Consider the following 24,004-nt stretch of genomic DNA (forward strand, 5'->3'; position numbering starts at 1 on the left):
ATTGCTGCTTGAAAAGAAATGGGAAGGAACCATAATAGGGCAAGACCTCCATATCTGTCGGGCCGGTATCTATGGAATCATTTATCCACATCCAACAAAATATGTCTTCCCTGGGAGTGTTTTAGGCCCTGTAACATGGGTCTGTGATATTCAGGGGCCAGAGGTCCTTTATTTCAATAGGATTCACTATTATTCACAGTTTCTTATATTCGTGTGAAGTCCAGGAATGTATCCCATGCAAATGTGTGTGTGTGTGTGTGGGGGGGGGGGTAGTGCTGTAACTGTTTCCTTGTGCTAACAGCATTAGTATTGAAACAGTATTCGAACTTTTATTTGTTTTCTGCCTTGCATATATTTCATCTCTGATTTACTATCGTCAATGATCAATTATAATTATAATTAACACCAAATGTAACATAGTTATTAGAATGGGAAATGAAATAAAATATGTGTTCTGAAACATAGCATCTTATAAAGCCGATGAGAAATGCATAGGAGTAAAGCTCATAAACTAAAACATTTTGGGTTGCTTAAAATGGTATTTTTTTCAGATGTACATTTTAGCATAAAGTGGGAATCTCAGAACCATTTACAGTGTTCCCTCACTTATCACGGGGGTTACGTTCCAGGACCACCCGTAATAAGTGAGAATCCGCGAAGTAGGGACACTATATTTATTTTAATATTTATACATTATTTTAGTAGTTATACACTATTTTAAGTCTTTATCAACCAATCATGTGCCGATAAATCGTCTCCTTCTACTCCCGTTGCCACTTGTGCTCCTTTTCTCTCCCTTCGGCTTTTCCTTCCTCCCTTCCTTAGACTGTAAATTGTAATTTTTTTATGATTTATAATATTCTTTTAGGGTTTATTGAAAAAACGCAAAACAGCAAATCTGCAAAAAGTGAACCACGAAGTAGTGAAGGAACACTGTATTTAAAGTCATCCTGCAAAAAGGTATTCTTGGAGAACAATGCCAGACTTGAATGGAAGACCTGAGTTTATTGCTCTGCATAGTTTTATTCAGAATGGCACAGAAGAGGTGCTCACTGCAGCTCAGAACAACAGAAATGTAATGCCCAGATCAAAGCAAATAGTAATTCACTTGTTCCAATTTTAAACTTAAAATTGATACAAGCAGAACCTGGAATGCCAGACGAACCCAAAACAACCAGAATGTGTTGGTAGAAGAGACAATGCCACTTATATTAAGGAAGTAGGGAAATGGAGTTGAATCTCATTGTTAGTCCCAACCAGAATTTTTCTATTAAATCAATGGGATTTATAGTTGATTCTCTGAGTTTACTTCATTTAGGATTGCTACCAGTAGGATTTAGGTCTGAGTATTCGAGCATATTTGCATGCAGTATTGGCCTGCTTCCTTTGAACAGCATCACTATTCAGACTGAGTATGTCTGTGAGACAGTACAAGTGGAGTGGGTAAGTTTGTGGACATACAGATAGATTGAAAGAGAGAGTGGGGAAGAGATAGAAACACACAAAATATATAAAATGAAAAATCAACAATAGACATCCATCCTTTCAAAATGTCTAAGATATAGAATCTTGCTATCTTGGATACTTAGGATGCCTCTTTATTTCACAAGCTGCATGAAAGAACATGTGCTGGACAGATGCTGCTTCAAGGCTGCTGATACTTATGGCCCTGGTGGTCTTCACATCATAGAAAACTCTTGGCTCTGTTTAAACAGTTTGGCTGGGGAAACACTGCTGAACTTTCCATTAATGTAATTTAGTACCAATATCACATACTTGAACAATAGCAATGGATGTTGCTCTTCCCTCAAGTTCTCAAGAATTCAACAAGTGCCAATTTTTGATTGCATTCTGTTTTCCACATTTCATTACATTTTCTCTGATAAAGTGTCTCATCAGTGTTGATAGAGTCACTTCAAAATGTAAAAAACAAACTAACATTCTTTTGCTGTTTCATTTCCAATCATGTGATATGGTCTGTCTCCAAAGAAGGAAGTGGCTCTCCTAGTATTGTATTTGATTTAAAATCAAATATCATCAGATGCAACAATACACAGACAAGATTTTGGTTATATTACTTCGAGATGATGCCTGATTTTTACATCATGGCATTAATATGCAAAACTATTGTCACCTTATAGAAAGCTATGTCCATGAGGCAACATTTCCCCACCACTTCCTCGCACTCCCTGTTTGATCCCTGAGTCACAAATCCTGTGACCTAATGAAGCAACAGGTAAGTATGTAACTGGACATTTCTTTTAAAATTTCAGTTCAAATCACAGTTCTGAAACACATGTGTGTAAACATCTGCAGTAGGAGTCTCAGTGAAATTTCTGAATGCTTGTATGATCCTGTCCGCAAGTGGATCATGGTTCAATTGTGGTGTCATTTTTAAAGGATTTGATAGAGATCAGTGATGTTCTTCAAAAAAGATGTGAACACTGTCAAATCAAATCTAGCCAGATAGAATTTCTAAATGTATGGGTCTGATTGGCTCATTGTTCGGTCAAGCTCTGCCAAATATTGCCATGTTGTATCAATTATGTTGTAATATATACACCACCAAAACAAAGTGATAGGTCATTTTGATGTCAGAATATAGGGTTATAGCCAAACGAAGTTAAAGAAAATCAAATCTATGGGATTTTAGAAAGTCTGTAATTGTTTAACTTTAGGATTTGGGATTCAATTGATTGTGAAGCAACAGAGACGGTGCTTTGCCTTAGAGAGGAAAATAACTTTTTAATGAAGAAACAGCAATCATGAAGTTTGTAATTTAAAGAGGGAGAAAGAAGGGGAAAGTACGGTACTTGCCATGAGATTAACTACTTCTGAAATGAATTCTCACTTCTTAAATGGTGATTCCCCTTCCATATTCTTCCTGTTAATAAATAGTATGGATTTTAGACTAAGGCATATTTAGGGAAACACCCCACTGAAATCAATGAATTGTTAACTAGTCATGATGAAATGGTGTATTACAATTGTGTGTACCAAAGTTACACCATTGCAACTCATTATTTTTGGATTACAAAGGTCAGAATTCACTAACAACTGTGCTACAACTAAATGATCATCTACATGGATCAGATGAAGTAGTAAATGGATTCAATGGGTAGCCATATGATATATGGTATCCTAACTTCCACATTTTTTTTAAACGGGGGGAGTTTTTTGTAGCTTCCCTGAGGGTCCAGAGCTCACCCGCACTTTGTGGAGGTGTAAGTAGTTCAGTGTGGTGGAGGCTGCTTCTTTGGAGGCTTTTAAGCAGAGGCTTGGATGGCCATCTGTTCGGGGGTGCTTTGAATGAGATTTTCCTGCTTCTTGCAGGGGGTTGGACTGGATGGCCATCTCTTCCAACTCTACGATTCTATGATTCTATGATTCTGGTTCACACAGCCATCTTGCTTTCCCTGGTCTCAAGTGGTTGGCTGTGTGGTCTTTACCAGTACTGATCTGGAGTACCTTACTCCAGATCAGCTTCCAGATATGTGGCCCATGTAAATGGACTCTAGATCTCCCAAACTCGCCATTTTTCAGCAGCCAGTGGAAATATCCTAACCCTTGTCTATTGACTCCTTCTGCTGTCTTCTGAATATGGCTGAATATCTGCACAGAAAATAATGCATCTATACAGAAAAGAGTTTTCTGTGTAGAAAAGACTGTTTCTCAAATGGAAAAAGTTGCTTTCTATACAAAATAACTGCATTGCACAGTCTTGAATTGCAAAAAGTCTTCAAGACTCTATTGAAGACTTTCTCACAGCAGTAAGAAATTTGCTAAAATTACTTATTGCTTCTTTCGAGATGAAAATGAAGAATTGTATCCCTAATATTCAACCCAACATTTTGTGAAGTTCAAATACTAACACTTAGGTTTTATGTCCTTCAGGTATCAAAGCCAGCAAAGCACACATAGTTCATTACAGACATTTTTGGAAGAAACTAAAGTCTGCAAATTTATTCTGAAATCTTTCTTTTCTATGCCAGCGGTATTTGCCCAGCTCCTTAAATATTTGTCTTGCTCAATGGGCAGCTGACGTGCATGTTTTCACATTTCACATAATACAACCAAAGCCAATTATTTTTTGAGATCATGCATCTTTTATGTGGCTGAATATTTTATAAGTTTAAATACAAAATATTTATGTTCCATTACATATTTACAGTCCAGTTCATGAAAAAATAATGGGGATCTCAAAGTGGTAATTCCCCAGGAACTATTTAAAGGGATATTCTTTATCAATTTCCTGTTTCCCACAGTGAAGGAAATCATTTTTTCATTTTTTCTTATGCAGTGGTTGCCATAGTCAGCTTTTAGGAAATATGCTTTTGTCACTGGACACAAATGCCTCATGGTGTGTTAGTCAAATACTTCTGAAGCTTTGCTCTAAGAAAGGTTTTTAAAGTACAGAAGACATCACAACAGGGAGCAATGCACACACATTTATGTATTCATTTTGCTTTAGTTTTATCCTGCCTTTCTTTCATGCAGACAGAACAACTAACTTGCTCTGTCTATACAAGTTGCTCAATAATTTATAATCTCTGATGACCGCCTATCGGGTTACTGTGCAAAAACAAAGGCAGGATATAAATTAATTAATTAAATAAAAATAAATGTCACTTGTGCTACACAATCCTCATCATATTCCCTAGGAACATAAAAGTTATCTAAAGTATACATGGCTATCATCTAAAGAACAAAAGAGTGGCACTCTCAACTCAAAAGAATTGCAGTGTTATCCAATAATGGATTTCCATTATGTCCGTTGGATTTGTGATGATCTCATGTAAACAGCGAGTCTCTACTAAATTCCTGGAAACACAAACAGAATGCTGTAGCTTTTGTTTTGTGCAAATTCCTTGGAAAATTTTGTCCAAACAAGTAAGGAGACATTGAACAAGAGAGCCCAGAAAGTAGATTAATAAATGAACAAACAGGAGAATGTTATATTTTGTGGACTGAGCTCTTTTTCTTGAGACAGTATTAATCCAAGAACTAGTTTCCATACTGGGCCAATAATTCCAATGGGTGGTCAGAGATGAATCTGGGAGAAATTTCTACAACTCATTCTAGGTAAGCAGTGAATCAACTAGATCTATTTTTCAAAACAAGGAACATTGGAAATTATATCCTTCTCCTCTACATTCAAGGCTATTATCATTTAGTTCAGGGATAGACAATACCACATTGGGCCTTTTCGAAGACCTCGAGGGTGTCCTAATGGTATATCAAATAAGTAAGCAGCATAGTCCAACACTTTGCTACCAAAAACCTCCAGGTACCACAATTCATATTAAAAAGAAGGCTTGCAGCCTGCACGTGTGTTATTGAAATGTAATTGTGCCTCCACCATTTTTCTACTGCAATATGCTAAGTGGCTGATCTTGTAGAAACTCCAGCAGCTATTCCCACATGAACAAAACAAAACGACAAAACAGCTAGAGATGATTGCATAGGCTATGTGTTATTGCCAATTTGAACTGGCTATCTGGTTCCATCATGACCCCTTCACATGTACTAAGTGATCTCTGGGTTCCAAATTCCATAAAGATTGTGAAACTAGCAACATTGCACTTCATCTTGAGACAGCCCCCGATAATTGAGTGAGGCAATTCAGTTCTAGCATTTGTACCATTGCACAACTGCAGCAGCTGGACCTGTCTTAGCGTCATCTCCCTCTCCCTCCATCAGGCTAGCAATGCCAGTTGAATTGCTTGGGATGTTACAATGGCTTGCATAATGTGGAAGAAACAGGAAGAACAAGTGACCTGGACTGTGTGTTCCACTGTAATGTCCAAAGGTCAATTTGTGCAAGCAAAGTGACATCTCGTCCACCGGAACAGTGCTTCAGGGAGAGTGGGTAGGAGGAAGAGCAAGGGGAGCTGAGATACAGAAGTTGAAAACTGAATGTTATGAAAGAGCTAGAGCTGGATCTACAAGTCATTTGTCAATCCTTTACTCCACTCATCCAGAAAGCCAGTGTGGTTTAGTGGTTTCAGTATTGAATTATAGCCCTGGAGACTAAGGTTTGAATTCTCACTAGGCCATGGGAACTGACCCAGTCCTTGGGGGAAGTCACTCTTTCTCAGCCTCGGAAGAAAGCAATGGCATCTGCTCCTGCCTCAACCCCAAATCTTACCAAGAAAATCCTATGATATATTCAAATTAAGATTGTCATAAGTCAGAAAAAACTTAAAGGCACACAATTATAACCTGTCTTTTTGCACAGAATGGGAATGAAATGAAATCTTAAATGACAACACACAAATTGGTCATTATATTGGCTATTGATTAATCAAAGGGCATTAGAGTAAAAATGATATAGCTTACAAATGACAAAATAAAACAGTTGACAAATCAATGAACTTACAACCACAAAATACCAAATACAAATACAAAATGTTAACAAAATATTTAATCCACATGGGCTCAATTTACATATTAGTAAGAGAAAGAGGGACACATATTTTATCATCCTCCTCTCACTTTCTCTTCTCCCTGTTACTCTGCTGAATTGTTTTGGCAGTCCATTTTATGGAGCTCAGTCCATTCTTGAAATCTGAAATTATGTGAGATTTGCTGCTGACTAAACACACAGAAGGGTATCTCATCAGGATGGCTGTGTGAACCAGAACTGAACTGTTTACACCATCACAACGCACAGGTGAGCTCTGGACCCTCAAGGAATCTCTGGAGATTTCCCCCCATTTTAAAAAATGTGTAACAAGGCCTTGAAGTTCCTTTAAGTTTTAAATGCACAGTCTGCTCAGTAGTATAGAGCACTGATTCTCAATTTTTGGTCCTGCTGATGTTTGGGATTTTTATTTCATGAATTCCAGAGAACTGCCCATATTGGTTGGGACTATTGGGATTTAAAGTCCCACTTCCAAACCTGCTAAGCAATGGGTTAGAATCCACACGGCCCAGTGAGACCGACCCCCTTTTCTATTACCTAGTCATGCAAACACCTAGTCATGAGAGCCAGGAGTTTACATGGGGGTCTGTGGCTGGTTGGGAGCAGTAGTAGTGGCAACGTGGGCACAATTTGGTGAGCCCAAAGAAATGGATATGGTGGTGGTGCCCTTTGTGGATGGCGAACGGGTCTGAATCATACCTGATCCAGCTGTCCACTCTGCCCCAGAGCCATGAGATACTCAGGAAATTCAAGCAAACTCTAGAGCATCCCTTGATTTTTCCTGAAATAAAGCAAAGACAATTTAAACTGGTATAAACCAAGATATTCACCAGAAGTGGATGAATATCATGAAGACAACCAGCAGCCAATTCAGAATTTTTATGCCTGTGTCCCCAGGCAGCTTTTTTCCTCTCACACAACACTTTTAGACAAAAAGTAACTGATCTATTTCTGACCTTAACAGTGACTAAGAAGCATCAAAATGTTATTGAGGCATAATAGACAAAAGTTTGATAGTTCACCATTTTAATGTCTTTAGGGTAATTATTATGTGGGAACGGAGCAGATGCAATCCTATAAATATAGACATTAGTAGAGCACACCAAAGTCAGGAAGGCTGTGTGTGTGTTCAAGATCACATTCAAGGTAATCAGACTGTAATGTGATTATGTGGTTGAATAATAATAGAGCTGTTCCTTTAATTAAATCACCCAATGCAGGAGAGTCACAGACATGACTCAAAGGAAAGAAATTCTCAGTTTGTGTTTTTTCTTCCCTGATAACTGTTGATCTTTGCTATGTCTTTGCCTGTTCCAATCAGCGGCTTGTCTATTATTTTAAGTAATTAGAGCATTTTCTTCCTCTCTTACTTGTGTTCCATCAGACAGACAAACCAAGCCAAATTGTAACTTTTACCAAAGCAAACATAGAATAATAGAATCATAGAATTGTAGAGTTGGAAGAGACCTCACAGGCCATCCAGTCCAACCCCCTGCAAGAAGCAGGAAAATCTCATTCAAAGCACCTCCAATAGATGGCCATCCAGCCTCTGCTTAAAAGCCTCCAAAGAAGGAGCCTCCACCACAGTCCGGGAGAGAGACTTCCACTGCCGAACAGCCCTCACAGTGAGGAAGTTCTTCCTGATGTTCAGGTGGAATCTCCTTTCCTGTAGTTTGAAGCCATTGTTCCGTGTCCTAGTCTGCAGGGCAGCAGAAAACAAGCTTGCTCCCTCCTCCCTATGATTTTCCCTCACATATTTGTACATGGCTATCATGTCTCCTCTCAACCTTCTCTTCTGCAGGCTAAACATGCCCAGCTCTTTAAGCCGCTCCTCATAGGGCTTGTTCTCCAGACACTTGATTATTTTAGTTGCCCTCCTCTGGACGCATTCCAGCTTGTCAACATCTCCCTTCAACTGTGGTGCCCAGAATTGGACGCAGTATTCCATGTGTGGCCTGACCAAGGTAGAATAGAGGGGTAGCATGACTTCCCTGGATCTAGATGCTATACCCCTATTTATGCAGGCCAAAATCCCGTTGGCTTTTGTTGCCACCCCATCCCATTGTAGGCTCATGTTTAACTTGTTGTCCACGAGGACTCCAAGATCCTTTTCACACATACTGCTGTTTGAGCCAGGTGTCCCCCATTCTGTATCTTTGTATTTCATTTTTTCTGTCGAAGTATCTTGCATTTGTCCCCGTTGAAGTTCATTTTGTTAGTTTCGGCCCATCTCTCTAATCTATCAAGACGGTTTTGAACTCTGCTCCTGTCTTCTGGGGTGTTGGCTATCCCTCCCAGTTTGGTGTCGTCTGCAAACTTGATGATCGTGCCTTCTAACCCTTCATCTAAGTCGTTAATAAAGATGTTGAACAGAACCGGGCCAAGGACGGAACCCTGTGGCACTCCACTCGTGACTTCTTTCCAAAATGAAGAAGATGCATTGGTGAGCACCCTTTGGGTTCGTTCGCTTAACCAATTACAGATCCACCTAACCGTATTTTTGCCTAGTCCACATTTGACTAGCTTGTTTGGCAGAAGGTCATGGGGGACCTTGTTGAAGACCTCACTGAAATCCAGATAGGCTACATCCACGGCATTCCCCACATCTACCCAGCTTGTAACTCTATCGAAAAAAGCGATCTTAGAATCATAGAATAGTAGAGTTGGAAGAGACCTCATTGGCCATCCAGTCCAACCCCCTGCTAAGAAGCAGGAAATCGCATTCAAAGCACCCCCGACAGATGGCCATCCAGCCTCTGCTTATAAGCCTCCAAAGAAGGAGCCTCCACCACGGCCCGGGGGAGAGAGTTCCACTGTCGAACAGCCCTCACAATGAGGAAGTTCTTCCTGATGTTCAGGTGGAATCTCCTTTCCTGTAGTTTGAAGCCATTGTTCCGTGTCCTAGTCTGCAGGGCAGCAGAAAACAAGCTTGCTCCCTCCTCCCTATGACTTCCCTTCACGTATTTGTACATAGCTATCATGTTTCCTCTCAGCCTTCTCTTCTGCAGGCTAAACATGCCCAGCTCTTTAAGATCAGATTAGTCTGGCATGATTTGTTTTTGGTAAATCCATGCTGACTATTAGCAATGACGGCATTAGTTGTTCTAAGTGTTTGCAGACCACTTCCTTAATGATCTTTTCCAGAACCTGGTATTGACATGAGGCTGACCGGACAGTAATTGTTTGGGTCATCCTTTTTTCCCTTGTTGAAGATAAGGATCACATTCGCCCTCCTCCAATTTGCTGGGACTTCTCCTATTCTCCAAGAACTCTCAAAAATGATTGCCAGTGGTTCGGAAATAACTTCCGCTAGTTCCTTCAATACTCTTGGGTGTAGTTGATCCAGCCCTGGAGACTTGAATTCATTTAGAGCAGCCAGGTGTTCCTGGACAACTTTTTTCTCTATTTGGGGTTGTATTTTCCCTAATCCTTCATCTGCTCCATGCTGCTGATTTTGAGGCTGGCTTTCTTTCTGTGAGAAGACTGAGGCAAAGAAGCCATTCAATAGTTCTGCCTTTTCCCTATCCCCTGCCAGAATTTCCCCATCTTCTCCTCGCAGAGGCCCTATCACCTCCTTGTTCTTCCTTTTTCTACCGACATAAGCAAAGAAGCCCTTTTTATTGTTTTTAATGTCTCTGGCAAGCCTGAGCTCACTTTGCGCTTTAGCCGTGCGAACCTTTTCCCTACAGGAATTGGCTATTCATTTAAATTCTTCTTTGGTGATTTCTCCCTTTTTCCACTTCTTGTGCATGTCTTTTTTGAGTCTTAGACCAGTTAGAAGTTCTTTGGACATCCAGTCTGGCTTCTTCGCACTTATCTTAGTTTTATTCTTTGTTGGCACTGTTTGTATTTGTGCCTTGAATATTTCACTTTTTAAAAACTCCCATCCATCCTTAACACCCTTGTCTTTTAGTATTGGCGTCCATGGAATGCCGCTCAGTATTTCCTTCATTTTCTGGAAGTCAGCTCTCTTAAAATCCAGAATGCAGGTTTGACTTGTCTTCGTTTCGGCCTTCCTTTGTATCGTAAACTGCAGGAGCACATGGTCGCTTGCCCCTAAAGATCCAACCACTTCAACTCTATTGATCTGGTTCTCCGTGTTTGTTAGGATGAGATCAAGAGTAGCTAATCCCCTTGATTCCTCTTCTATCTCCTGGACCATATAACTGTCTGCAAGGCAAGTGAGGAATTTGTTGGACCTTGTCCTCTTGGCTGAGTTTGTTTTCCAGTAGATATCAGGATAATTGAAATCACCCATGACTACTATATCTCTTTTTTGTGCCTGTTTGGTCAGCTGCTGACAGAAGGCTTCATCAAGTTCTTCATTCTGGCTCGGAGGTCTGTAGTAGACACGACAAGATCTTTTTGAGTCTTGTTTCCTTTGATTCTTATCCAGATGCTTTCAAGCTGGTTTCCCAGATTGCCATCTTGCATCTCTTCTGCAATATAAATGTTTTTGACATATAGGGCTACTCCCCCTCCTCTTCCCTTTGTTCTGTTTCTGTGAAAGAGGTTATAGCCTTCAATGGCTACATTCCAGTAATGGGAGTCATCCCACCATGTTTCAGTGATGGCTATGACATTGTAAGTGTGGTGTTGTGCTAAAAGTTGGAGTTCATCTTGTTTATACCCTATGCTCTGTGCATTAGTGTAAAGACATGTAAGCCGCTGGGACCTTCCCCTGAGCTGTTCCTTTAGGATTATTGTGTTCTTGGTAATAGGTCATTGTTGTGTTTGTGCAACCCTCCATTTAGCCTTATGGTGATTCCTTGTGGTTGTGGGTAAAATACTGTTCACAAGGCTATTGCCCCCCTCCATATAACCAAGTTTACTAAAAAAGTTTTACACTTGCTGACATTTATTGTGAAGCAAAATGCACCACACTCTACTTCTGAAATCTGCACATTTACAGGATTTGTAGTGAATTTCAAAGTAAAAGTATGCACCTCAAAAATGTGCCCAGATTTATAAAAATGTGAGCCAATAAAATATATACATATGAAAAATATGGGCATGCACATGGGCATGCATATTGGGTGTCAATATGAAAAATGCATGCATAAATAAGTACTTAAAATGAAATAAGGATGGAACAAATATACAGGTGAAATTTGGAAAAACACATAAATTGATATGTGGGAGAATTGCATATACTTATGAAGAAGCTGTTTGTTGATTCCTGACATTTTTGTGAACAAAAGAAAGAAAGGAAAGCAGGAAGGAAGGGAAGTAGATGGATATCATGAATTTTAGAACTGTATCAGTTTTTTTGTTAGGAATGCAGCTAGACATTTTGAGTTGAAATGAATAATAGAATCATAATAGAGTTGGAAGAGACCTCATGGGCTATCCAGTCCAACCTCCTTCCAAGAAGCAGGAAAATCGCATTCAAAGCACCCCTGACAGATGCCCATCAAGCCTCTGTTTAAAAGTCTTCAAAGAATGAGCTGAACAGAGCAAATAAAAGGTTGGCGAGATACAACACATTATTAGCTAGGCTTCATTCATTCTTCAGTACAAAATACAAGTTGATCAAAAGGAGAACAGGTACAACCCTTGAGATTAATGGCCAGTTCATCTTTGTTCAGGCAGGAGAGGCTAGAGGGGTAGGCTTCCATCCTCTCTCTCCAAGTTGGGGAATCCAAAAGGTCACAGAATCCAAAAGGCATTCGATCCAGGCAGAAATTTTAAGTATGAAATGATGGAAAGATACAATGATTTACAGCTTCTCTACAAGTGATATACAAGCTTCTTATTGCATCCCAGCTACCTATCAATTCTGAACAATTTTTTAACTCTCAGACAATTAATAAAAAAAAATGTTGAGGGAAGTCCCCAATCTCCCCAAAACATTAGAGGCAAATTCTAGTCTTGGAAGTTGGAATAATGGAAGTTGTAGCTCGCTGAGGCACCCACACTCTTTGGCAGAAAAGGCTAAAGTTGTTGTAAAATAACTACTCCCATGATTCCATGGCATTGAGCCATGGCAGTTAAACTGGTGTCAAGCTGCATTAATTCTAAAGTGCAGAAGCACCCAAAGAGTGTGGTAACAGCTTTCCCTCAATCACTTGCCTCCAGCGATGTCTGTCTTAGGACCCTTCTACACATGCACTAAACCCCAGAAGAAACCAGGATAAAAAGGGAGTGGGGGTGGCTAAATGACATTTTGTCATTTGTGCATGGAATCGGGTTAACAGCTGAAAAGCACGTGTTTGAAAGGTACACTTAAAACCCAATTCTGCCCCCAAACTATGCATATTCACATAACTGTATAGCTCTGCAGTCATGGAAAACATGTGATATACTTCATATACCCTGTGTTGACTGCTCCAGTTCATGTGCATGTTTTAAAAACACAAAACAGCTGATCAGGCCTGTCAAAAATGGAGTTACAAACACACAGGTGGCTAAATGGAAGCACAATTGGAATGATATTACAATTAGAACTCTGTAACCATTCCTTTGTTCTGATCATCACCTTGAAGGCGATGACAATTTGGATAATCCTCCCCTTCCTGATGATTTTGACAAACTAGCACTTTGGCCCAGGTTTTTCTAGATTTTATCCAAGATTTTATCCTTTGTCCTTGAATGTGATTTTTATGAATTGTTTTTATTGTTATTTGATCTGTTTTATTGCTTTGTTTTATTGTTGTGGACTGGGTTTGGCCCCATGTAAGCCGCCCGAGTCCCTTCGGGAAGATGGGGCGGGGTATAAAAATAAAATAATAATAATAATAATAATAATAATAATAATAATAATAATAATAATTATTAATAATAATAATTATTATTATTATCTTTATTAAATTAAACAGAGCTTGAATTTATAGTTGGGTGAGGGAAGAGAATAAGTAATCTGCTTGTGTGTACATTGAGATACCCACATGATTGCATCTCAGAGACAACTTTTTTTAAAAAAAACAAAACAAAACCCTAACTTCTACCGGAGGTCCACCGTCCATCTTGCGGACTTGTAAAAACTGCTACAAAGGAAGGTGTGAGGATGGCAGGGGACCATTTCCTGGGACTGGTCTGTGTCTGGGCTTGCTGTCAGGTCCTGTGATTTTTAAACCCACTTATTTAATCTGAATTTTGACAATGTCTGGAAATAGCCTTAGAACTTCCAAAGGAAATCTGTGTTGAACTTTGTGCCTTGTTTCTTGTACAAATACTGTTGCTTGATGGATGCTTGTTGCTGATGCAGTGTGGTGTTAGACGTCTTTCCCAAGACTTGGATTTTTAATAGTTTTTCTCAGATTACAGCACTCTGACAAAGAATCCTCAAGACACAACACTAGTTTTAAGGACCAGTTAGCAATAATGTTTTTTTAAATGACTTAGATCCAGTGTAAAATCTAATACCACTGTCTTACCCAGACTTGATACATCACCCACAATTACAGGATGCATGAGAAATATGATTTTAAAAAACTAAAAAAACACCCAAAAAACAGTCAACAGATGTCTGAGGATTATTGGAAACCACAACTATTCCTTAAGTGGAAGCTCCTCAACACTGCGCCTTGAGGGCCTGGAAATCATTTTGATGCAAGTGAATCTCACTTTAGCACACCCGATTCTCTCAGACTAATTGATAAAATAAGGTGATGCATTTTGCAGGTTCAAGCATGACCATTCTATTTATATTAATAAATCTTAGATGTGTAAGCAGCTGTCGAAACCAGAAAGAGGCCAAAACCCTTGAAGTACAGTATGATTTCACTTGGATCAAACTTGTCATTACTGACAGGGGATTTCCGTTTTTAGTACTTTTTCAGAAAAGTTGTTAACTCTTTTCACTGATAATATGATGGAACAGTTGCCAAACAACAAAGGGAAAACATTATACACCTTTTCCTCCTCAAAATTTGCCTGTGAACTATAACAAGTATAGATGGAAAATTAACTTTAACATTTTAATTAAAGTTATAGGTTGCATTCAGCATAAATATGTAATAATACTATTGTTGATATTGTTTACCTTGAAGTTTTTTCTGACTTCTGGAAAACTTCTGGTAAACCTCTCATGGGGTTATCTTGGAAAGATTTGTTCAGAGTGAGTTTACCTTTCCCTTTCTTTTGTTGTCCAAAACCTTGAGGACCACTTCTGGACATTCCACCTCTAATCAGTTCCAATAGAGACACACAGAGATCAAGGACAGGATTAGAATTTTTTTACTGCTCCACTAACCAATGAAAGGTACCAGAGGAATTTTTCCCAGATCAGGCATAACCCACAATTACAGACATGGACATTTTATGGACATCTGAAAGAAAAGCCATTGCTGTGATTGGTGCAAATTATGACCCGTTATCTTATTGGTACACAGTATATTCTTTGTTAAAATAATAGGCGTCACTCTGATTGGTTAAAACAAAAAACAAAACTTGATCCACAATCTTATTGGTGTAAATGTGTGGTGGGAAACTCATTAATGCCATTCATTGGAAGAATTCTCAAGTCATTAACATAGGAAGTGATTTCAGAGGAAACAATGTTTGCTGATGATGGGTATCATGGCTGGAAATGGGAAGACTCCTTGATTAAACAGTAGCCTGATCTCAGTTCTAAGTGCAGGGCTGAGGTTGAAGTGTAATTTATGGTATCTTGAGCCCATTATGTGGAGGTAGGGAAAAAGAAGAAATTGACAAAGCTGTAAAACCGAGAAGCTTAACTAGAGGTTATTTACCTGAAACTTCACTTTTCAATAACAATTTTGGATAACACGTTGAGGCTGAGTAGGTGAACTTGTCTGAGGCCACCCAGTGGGTTTACATGACTGAGTGAGATTCAGACCCTGGTCTCTATAGTCATAATTTATTTTATTTTATTTTATTTACAGTATTTATATTCTGCCCTTCTCACCCCGAAGGGGACTCAGGGTGGATCATAATGTACACATACATGGCAAACATTCAATGCCATATGAACATAGAAACAGAGACACAGAGGCAATTTAACATTCTCTATCTTCCAGCTTACTGAGGGTATGATTGATTCTGGCCGCAGGGGGAGCAGCTGCTTCATCATCCACTGTGACACCGAGTCCTTGATGGATACTTCCTCATTCCAAACACTGCTGGACTATTATGTGTTGTTGATCTAAGCAAACTGAAAGATAGTTGCATCTATCAAGTAGGAAATTTAGGTACCCCTTATGTGGGGAGGCTAATTTAACTAATTTACAACACCATAAAAATAGTCCAACCTGTTCTGCACTTCTAAAATGGCCTGCTGTCCACAGGTGAAGGAAGGAAAACCTACCTTTGCAAGTGTTGAAGTATATAAAATTCAATGGACATTCCAATTTATCTCTATATATACAATCAGTTATACGTGGGATGTCATCTTGAACTTTGTCCCAAGGTTCAAAGTGTCTTTGTTCTATTTGTCATACAAGGGCAAGGATTATTAGTTTCAAGGCTGTGCAAGATGGGGATTCTTGGAGATATAATTTAAAGGTAACTTTCCTGGTCTATGTATCTTTTCTACTGTTTGCACTACATGTTAAAGTCAGCACACTCCTCTGCTCTCCTTTTTTGGAATGGGTTCATTTGAGGTATCCTTAGACAGCATAAGGAGAAGAGATTTGAATCACTGTAGACACAGGGCTCCCACTCATGGCCTATATTTATAGGTATTGGTAACACAGATGTGTCATCCAGAAATACAGCTAAGTCCTGAGAATATGTGGCTAAAATATGACATCTCTCAAATTTCCTGTTACTTTGTGAATCTGGTATGGAGTTTAGGTGAAGGTGAGGAAATGGTGGCATTGATATAAATATTAATGCTGGCTCTAGTGATATCCCCCCCCCCCCCGCTAATCAATTAATTCTTAGGTTTCCAATCACGAAGCAATTATAACAGTTTAATAAGAATTGTCTCATGTCACTATAATGATGAAGTTAAATCGCTAAAGGAAAAGCAGTGCACCAGAACACAAATGAAAGAAAATATTTGTACTGTGGTAAATGTGTACTGTCAAAAATGAAAACATATCTGAAGACCTATCTCTTCTGGCAGGCCTACTTAATCAGTTTTAATCATGAAATTTAAAACTCACGACTTGTGCCCACTATATTTTAATCATTGTTTTGTGTATTTTAATCTATGTATTTTGTAGAAATACATTATAATATGTGTATTTTATATAATGATTCTGTGTTTTTAGATATGTTGTAACCTGCCTCAAGCCACAAGGGCAAGAAATACAACAACAACAACAACAACAACAACAACAACTGGTTTTTTTCTTGAAAAACAAGAAAACTGATGACAATTCACTATTCATTACACCCATGTAGTGATGTCGACAGACTTTACCTGCCCAGAAAATCAGGAGGCAGGGGGCTTCTGCAAGTGAGACAAATGGTAGAGGAAGAGAAGCATGCCCTGGCAGATTATGTGAAAGGCACTCAAGAACCAACATTGAGGGAAGTCAATAGTAGTAAACTGCTTCAAGTGCAAAAGACAAAGAGTGAATACCATAAAAACACAATCCAGAGCAGAAGAGAAAACGTTCTTGGGAAGTGTCTGAAGTGTGATCCAATACGACAGCCAGCAGAGTGTCCGCTGCTGACTCATCTTGTTGTGTTTCAAATAATAATAATAATAATAATAATAATAATAATAATATCGCCATCCCAGGTGACAGTCGCATTGACGAAAAACAACAGGAAAAACTCAGCCGCTATCAGGACCTCAAGATTGAACTTCAAAGACTCTGGCAGAAACCAGTGCAGGTGGTCCCGGTGGTGATGGGCACATTGGGTGCTGTGCCAAAAGATATCAGCCGGCATTTGGAAACTAGACATTGACAAAATTACGATCTGCCAGCTGCAAAAGGCCATCCTGCTGGGATCTGCGCGCATCATCCGAAAATACATCACACAGTCCTAGACACTTGGGAAGTGTTCGACTTGTGATTTTGTGATATGAAATCCAGCATATCTATCTTGTTTGCTGTGTCATAATAAAATAATAATAATAAATGCTTGAGAAGTGTTCGACTTGTGATTTTGTGATATGAAATCCAGTATATATATATCTTGTTTGCTGTATCATACTGTGTCTTTGTGTCAATAATAATAATAATAATAATAATAATAATAATAATAATAATAATAATAATGTGAAACAAATGGTAGAAGAAAAGAAACATGCACTGAAAGATTATGTGAAAGACAGGCAAGAACCAATATTCATGGAAGTCAATAGTAGAAAACTGCTTAAAGTGTAAAAGACAAAGAGTGAATACTATAGAAATGCAATGCAGAGCAGAAGAGAAAACTGGCAAGAGAAGGCTCTCCTTGGACAGTTCCTGGAAAAAATTGAGAGCAAAATTGACAAGGAAAAAACATGGATGTGGCTCACAAGTGGAACTTTGAAAAAGGAGACCGGGGGCCTGATTCTGGCAGCTCAAGAGCAAGCAATTAGAACAAATGCCATCAAAGCCAGAATTGAAAAGTCGATGACAGATTCCAAGTGTAGACTCTGCAAGGAAGCAGATGAAACGTTGGATCACATTCTCAGCTGCTGCAAGAAGATTGCGCAGATGGACTACAAGCAGAGGCCTAATACCATTACTCAGATGATCCATTGGAACTTGTGCCACAGATACCATCTGCCTGTGACAAAGAACTGGTGGGATCACAAGCCTGAAAAAGTTACAGAAAATGAACATATAAAACTATTCTGGGACTTCCAAATTCAGACTGACAGAGTTTTAAAAAACAAAGTATGAATCGTCGATGTTGCAATTCCAGGTGACACAGGATAGATGAGAAGCAACTGGAAAAGCTGATGCAATATGATGATTTAAAGATCAAACTGCAAAGACTCTGGCACAAGCCAGTCAAGTTGATCCCAGTGGTGATCGGCACACTGGGTGCAGTGCCTAAAGACCTTGGGAAGCACTTGAAAATAATCAGCATTGACAAAATTGCCATCTGTCAGCTGCAATAGGCCACCCTACTCGGATCTGCTTACATTATTCACCGATACATCACATAGTCCTACACACTTGGGAAGTGTCCGACATGTGATCCAATACAACAGCCATCATAGTGATCTTGTTTGCTGTGTACTAATCTTGTTGTGTATCAATAACAACAACAACAACAAAAATAACAATAACAATAATATAAAACTGATTATAGCAGAAGCAGTGGAGCACATTATTTGTATTGTGTTTAGGATTTGGGAGAGTTGTGTTCAAGTATCTGTAGTGCCATGAAACTCAGTGGGTAATCTTCACCTTAGCCTGACCTATCTTGTGGAATTGTTGTGAAGGGAAGTACATTTTATTCCACCTTGAGCTCAGTTGCAGTGAGTTGAAATATAAATGTCACAAATAATCTTATTTTCAGTTTGTATTGCTTCACTGTATACTGATTTCTTTTAAGAGAATAGTGTAAAAGCAAAAACGTATAAAGGAAGAGAATGACATTCTGGTGTCAGCCTGGGAGAATAGGGTTCAAACTTCTGCTCGGCTGTAGAAAACCATTGAGGGATCTTGGGCTTGCCAGTCTCTTTCAGCCTTAGAGGAAGGCAAAGGCAAATCTTTATGAACAAATCTAACCCACTAATCCCATGATAGGGTCACTGTAGGGTATGCATAATTTAGAAACAACACCAAGACACAAAACAATATGTACAACTGAAACAAAAACATAAATCACATATAATTCAGACATGGGTCTGAATTCTGTTAATAATCCATTGAATCAATGGGATTAATGTAACAATTGGGTTTCCTCTATCCACAGAATTCAGGTCATATTCTCTAGGCAGCTGTGGTTAGATAGAGATACTTGCTGAGTGAATTGTCACTAAAAAAAACCCAAGCTGCAGTCTGAAAATATGTAGTATTGCAGTGTTGCTGATGAAATTAGGTGAGACTGGGTGGGAGATTTTTTGGTTCAAACCTAGCATTTGATTAACATGTTCGGGGCCTACTGATTTCACCCAATACACACATGATTTCTAACTGTTTTAACTGCTTAAATAGTTAAAAAACTATACATTCACCGCCACAAACAACAACATGTTAGACTCATTGCTACTGAAGAATGATGGGAGATAGGATGGGACATATGATAATGCACAATTATAAAACACATTGACTAATTGAATTGATTTCCCTAGACTAAGGGAGAATATCCAAAGAGAAGTATACAGTGTTTGGAAGCTTGAATTCTACATTTTAATAGCTTTCCATCCACAAAGTGTGCCAGGTAGCTGTTGTGAGTCTCAACATCAGTGGAATTAGGGAATTTCAGCATTTAAAATTTAGACTGTGGTCCTCATAAGGACTCTGGCCTTCATCCTTTTGTTGTCCCTGTATATTACTTCAAAATGTGAACAGCAAGCCCTGCTGTGTTTGGCAATTCTCGTTTCAACTTTAGTTGAATAGTAATTCAGAGATTTGCCCCCACTGCCGCTGATGGCCCCACTGCTCAAACTAAGGCTTCTGGAGAAGGCTATCCTAGGGAGCAAATGAATCTCTGAGCTTTCCTTGGAGGACAGGCAGGCCACTAATGTGTGAAATACAAATAGGCCCACAGGCAATTGTTGTGAAAACAAGTCTGATTTACATCAAAGGAAATGTCTTCAGGATTAGACTGTCTTGGTTTTTTTCCAAGGCTACGTAAGGTGCATCTACACTGTAGAATGGATGCAGTTTGACATCACTGCCATGGCTCAATGCTATGGGATCCTGGAATGTGTTGCTTTAATAAGCTGAGACTTAAAATAGCATGATTGTGAGGCTTCAGTGTTCGGCACACACATCTTTGTCAGTGCTGATATAAGACTTTCTATCTATAGATAGGAAGAACCTTGCCCCGAGATGAACATTCTCACTGCATCTGTGCTACAGGTAGGCATCCCTGATTTGTATTTATTGGAGTGATGATTTAAGTAGACAAGGCGCACAGATGAGTTTACAGTGAAGATAACAGCAACCACCTTTACCTGATTAACTCACTGTTCTCCATGTTGTTAAAGGCTTTCATGGCCAGAATCCCTGGGTTGTTGTGCATTTTCCAGGATGAATGGCCATGTTCCAGAAGCATTCTCTCCTGACATTTTGCCCACATCTGTGGCAAGCATCCTCCGAGGTTGTGAGGTATATTGGAAAAACTAAGCAAGGAAGGTTTATATAACTGTAGAAGATCCAGGGTGGGAGAAAGAACTCTTGTCTGTTGGAGGCCAGTGTGAATGTTGTAATTAATCGCCTTGATTAGCATTAATGGCCTTGCATGGTTCATGTCTTGGCTTCTTCCTGCCTGGGGGAATCCTTTGTTCGGAGGTGTTAGCTGCCCCTGATTGATTCATGTCTGGGATTCCTCTGTTTTCAGAGTGTTGTTCCTTATTTACTGTTCTGATTTTAGAGTTTTTTAAAATATTGGTAGCCAGATTTTGTTTATTTTCATGGTTTTCTCCTTTCTGTTAAAATTGTCCATATGCTTGTGAATTTCAATGGCTTCTCTCTGTAGTCTGACATGATAATTGTTAGAGTGGTCCCACATTTCTGTGTTCTCAAATAATATACTGTGTCCAGGTTGGTTCATCAAGTGCTCTACTATGGCTGACTTCTCTGGTTGAGTTAGTATGCAGTGCCTTTCATGTTCCTTGATTCGTATATTGGCAATGCTGCTGCGTTTTGTGGTCCCTATGTAGATTTGTCCACAACTGCATGGTATACGGTAGACTCCTGCAGAGGTGAGAGGTGAGAGAACTCACTGTCCTCCTCTTATGTCTGGATCCAGTTCTCTAATCAATGCTATTTCTGATAATATCTGGACTCCTTCACTTGAGTTGCACCATTTTTTATCAATGTTATACTGAATTTTCCCCCAAAGTCACACAAAATACACTTCTTTTTCTTGCCTCATTTCAAAGTATTTCTTTTCGGCTTCTTTGAGTGTTTGTTTTCCTCCATCATACCTCATTTTTGAAAGATGACCAAATAAACTGTGAATGCCCCCCTCCCACTTTAAATAATTTGCCACCACTCTGCCATTGACCAGGCTGCCTTTGTTTGCTATTGCTGTTGCATGCCTATAAGTCATTTTTGATTTATTCCAACCCTAATATGAACTCATCGTGGGATTTTCCTGGCAAGAGTTTTCAGAGGGAGTTTTATCTTTACCGTCCTATCAGGATCATAGTATATGGCTCACCCAAGGTTGATCAGGAGGTTTCCATGTCCATGGAATTTGAGCCTGGTCCCTGTTACTGCAACCTCAAGGTCTGGGTTCCTGACTTGCCTGGTTCCAACAGTCCAAATGAAGACACACAGAGATGAAGGCAGGAACAGAGACCTTTATTGCATCATTGATCAAGGATGATACCAGGTTACAGAAGGAAATCCCAAATCAGGCATGCCTCACACTTACAAGCACAGACATTTGATAGACATTTTACAGATAGCCGAAAGCATGGAAATTTACTGCGATTAGTGTAAATTATGATTCACAATCTTATTGGTTCAAAAGTACATTCATTTACAGTTTGTGATTGGTGCATGGTATGGTATGTCAGGAAACTTAATAAACTGTCATTTAAACCCTGAGATGTCTGCTGGCTGATGTGTCTGTCCATTTTGCAGGCAGAGAAGCTTGGGAAAGGAATGCAGGTAAAAGCACCAGGACAATGAGCGTGATCCTGGTCCAAAGAAATGCCATTTAAGTTGGGTGAAAAATTCTCTTAGTATTACAAAAGCATGTCCCAAATAAAGCAACAAACTCTGTTCACACTGTTCTATTTCTAGCCAAGCTTTTAAGGCTTTGACTGTTTCAAAGGAAAAATACAGTATGTTAAGTCTGCTTAATGTGGTATATTGGTGAAAGACAACCAACACAGATGACTAACCTTTCTCTTTCTATTGCTTGGGAACATTTTAATTGTAATCCAATTATTATCGCATATTTGATATACATCCAACACATACTTCTAATGGGTGCACTAAAATGACTTTTGAAAAACTTTGTAGAAAATAATGAGTCAGAAGCGAATTCTTCCCTGCAACTGACGATGAGTCATGGACTAGCCAAGTCTCTCTCCTCATAGTCTGCAAATAAAAATTGCCAGGAGTGTACAGAGGAAAGAGTCAAAGCTCAAACAAGTCACCAGCACCCTATTTTGAGCAATTGTCCATAAGGCTTAAAATCATGCTTGCATAACTCATAAACAACAAACCACAAGCACCTCATCATCAGTCACGTACTTTGAAGAGTGGCAGATGCTTAACAAGCACTTTCGTTCTGCAGACCTAAGCAGGAATTCACATCCCTCTCTTTTTTCTTTATCTTTTATTCTCTCACACAGACCCAAGTATAGATAATGATAGGGCACCTTCTACCATTTGGCAGACTGAGGTCAACAATTCAACCAGCAGGTGCTTGGAGGTGGACTGGACAGTAGAAAATGAATGAGATTGGTAGAAGACAGAAATTGAATATATCTCATAGCTTTTGCTGAAGTAACTTCTGAGCTGCTGAACTTGCTGACTGAAAGGTTGGTGGTTCAAATCCGGAAAGCAGGGGTGAGCTCCCACTGTTAGCCCCAGCTTCTGCCAACCTGGCAGTTTGAAAATATGCAAATGTGAGTAGATCAATAGGTACTGCTCTGGTGGGAAGGTAACGGTGCTCCATGCAGTCATGACCTTGGACCTTGGACCACATGATCTTGGAAGTGTCTACGGACAACGCCAGCTCTTCAGCTTAGAAATTGTGATGAGAATGAGATGATACAACTGGACTTAATGTCAGGGAAGACCTTTACCTTTTACCATTTTATTATAACAAACATCTATCTGGCAAAGAAAATCATAGCCTGGCTTATTTGTAAATTGCTACTGCCTACCATATTTCCTAATGCAATGTACTTTTCTTTAGTATCACCTATAACTGCTAATGTACTCTCCCCACTTTTGAACATTGTACCTCTTTTTCCTAAATAGGAAAAAGCTTCTAGACTTTGTACCCACTGGACATTTTATAAACAAAGCACTCTCCTTGTTGTCTGAAGAGAAGCCTGTCTGAAGAGAAGCTACCACCAAACCCAACCCATAAAAGCTAGACAGAAAATTTGAAATACATACCTTTGGGATGATCTAAAAGTTCCTTTCAAATTTTAAATGTGTAAACCTTTGTTGTTGTTATGCACTATTGAGATGTTTCCAACTCTATGGTAACTTTAAGGCTACTAACACGTTTGTGTGGCCAAACAGGAGGTTTAAAAATGTGTAACTCTACATTCTGGTGGAATGCAATCTGGGTTCTTGAAAAGAACATTTTAATTGCCATTCCATTCACTGCTTAGGACTTGCTAGACTCAGATGATGGTTCACAACCTTTGCATGCATATATAACAATGGCTAATTTCTGTTTGTTGAATTTCTGTTTGTTTGATTTTCCACACCGACTTTCTTGCATCACTCTAATCTGAAGCCGTTTTTGCTCCTCTTTCCTCTATTAGATTACATATTTGATTATGAATGAATATTAAGTAAAGTTACTTTTATTTCTTTTACAATGACTAAACTTGTTTTCTTATCTCTGCTAGAC

The 24,004-nt window shown here is 39.2% G+C and overlaps 1 long non-coding RNA gene across 1 annotated transcript; it reads left to right on the top strand.

Annotated features, from left to right (window-relative positions):
* Nucleotides 1-6,571: 6,571 nt before the first annotated feature.
* Nucleotides 6,572-16,673, top strand: LOC134299861 (uncharacterized). Its single transcript, XR_010007106.1, has 2 exons — nucleotides 6,572-6,673; nucleotides 16,603-16,673. It is a non-coding gene; the product is annotated as an uncharacterized LOC134299861 (long non-coding RNA).
* Nucleotides 16,674-24,004: the final 7,331 nt, after the last annotated feature.

Source organism: Anolis carolinensis, chromosome 1, assembly GCF_035594765.1.
Source record: "Anolis carolinensis isolate JA03-04 chromosome 1, rAnoCar3.1.pri, whole genome shotgun sequence".
NCBI classification, from domain to species: Eukaryota; Metazoa; Chordata; class Lepidosauria; order Squamata; family Dactyloidae; genus Anolis; species Anolis carolinensis.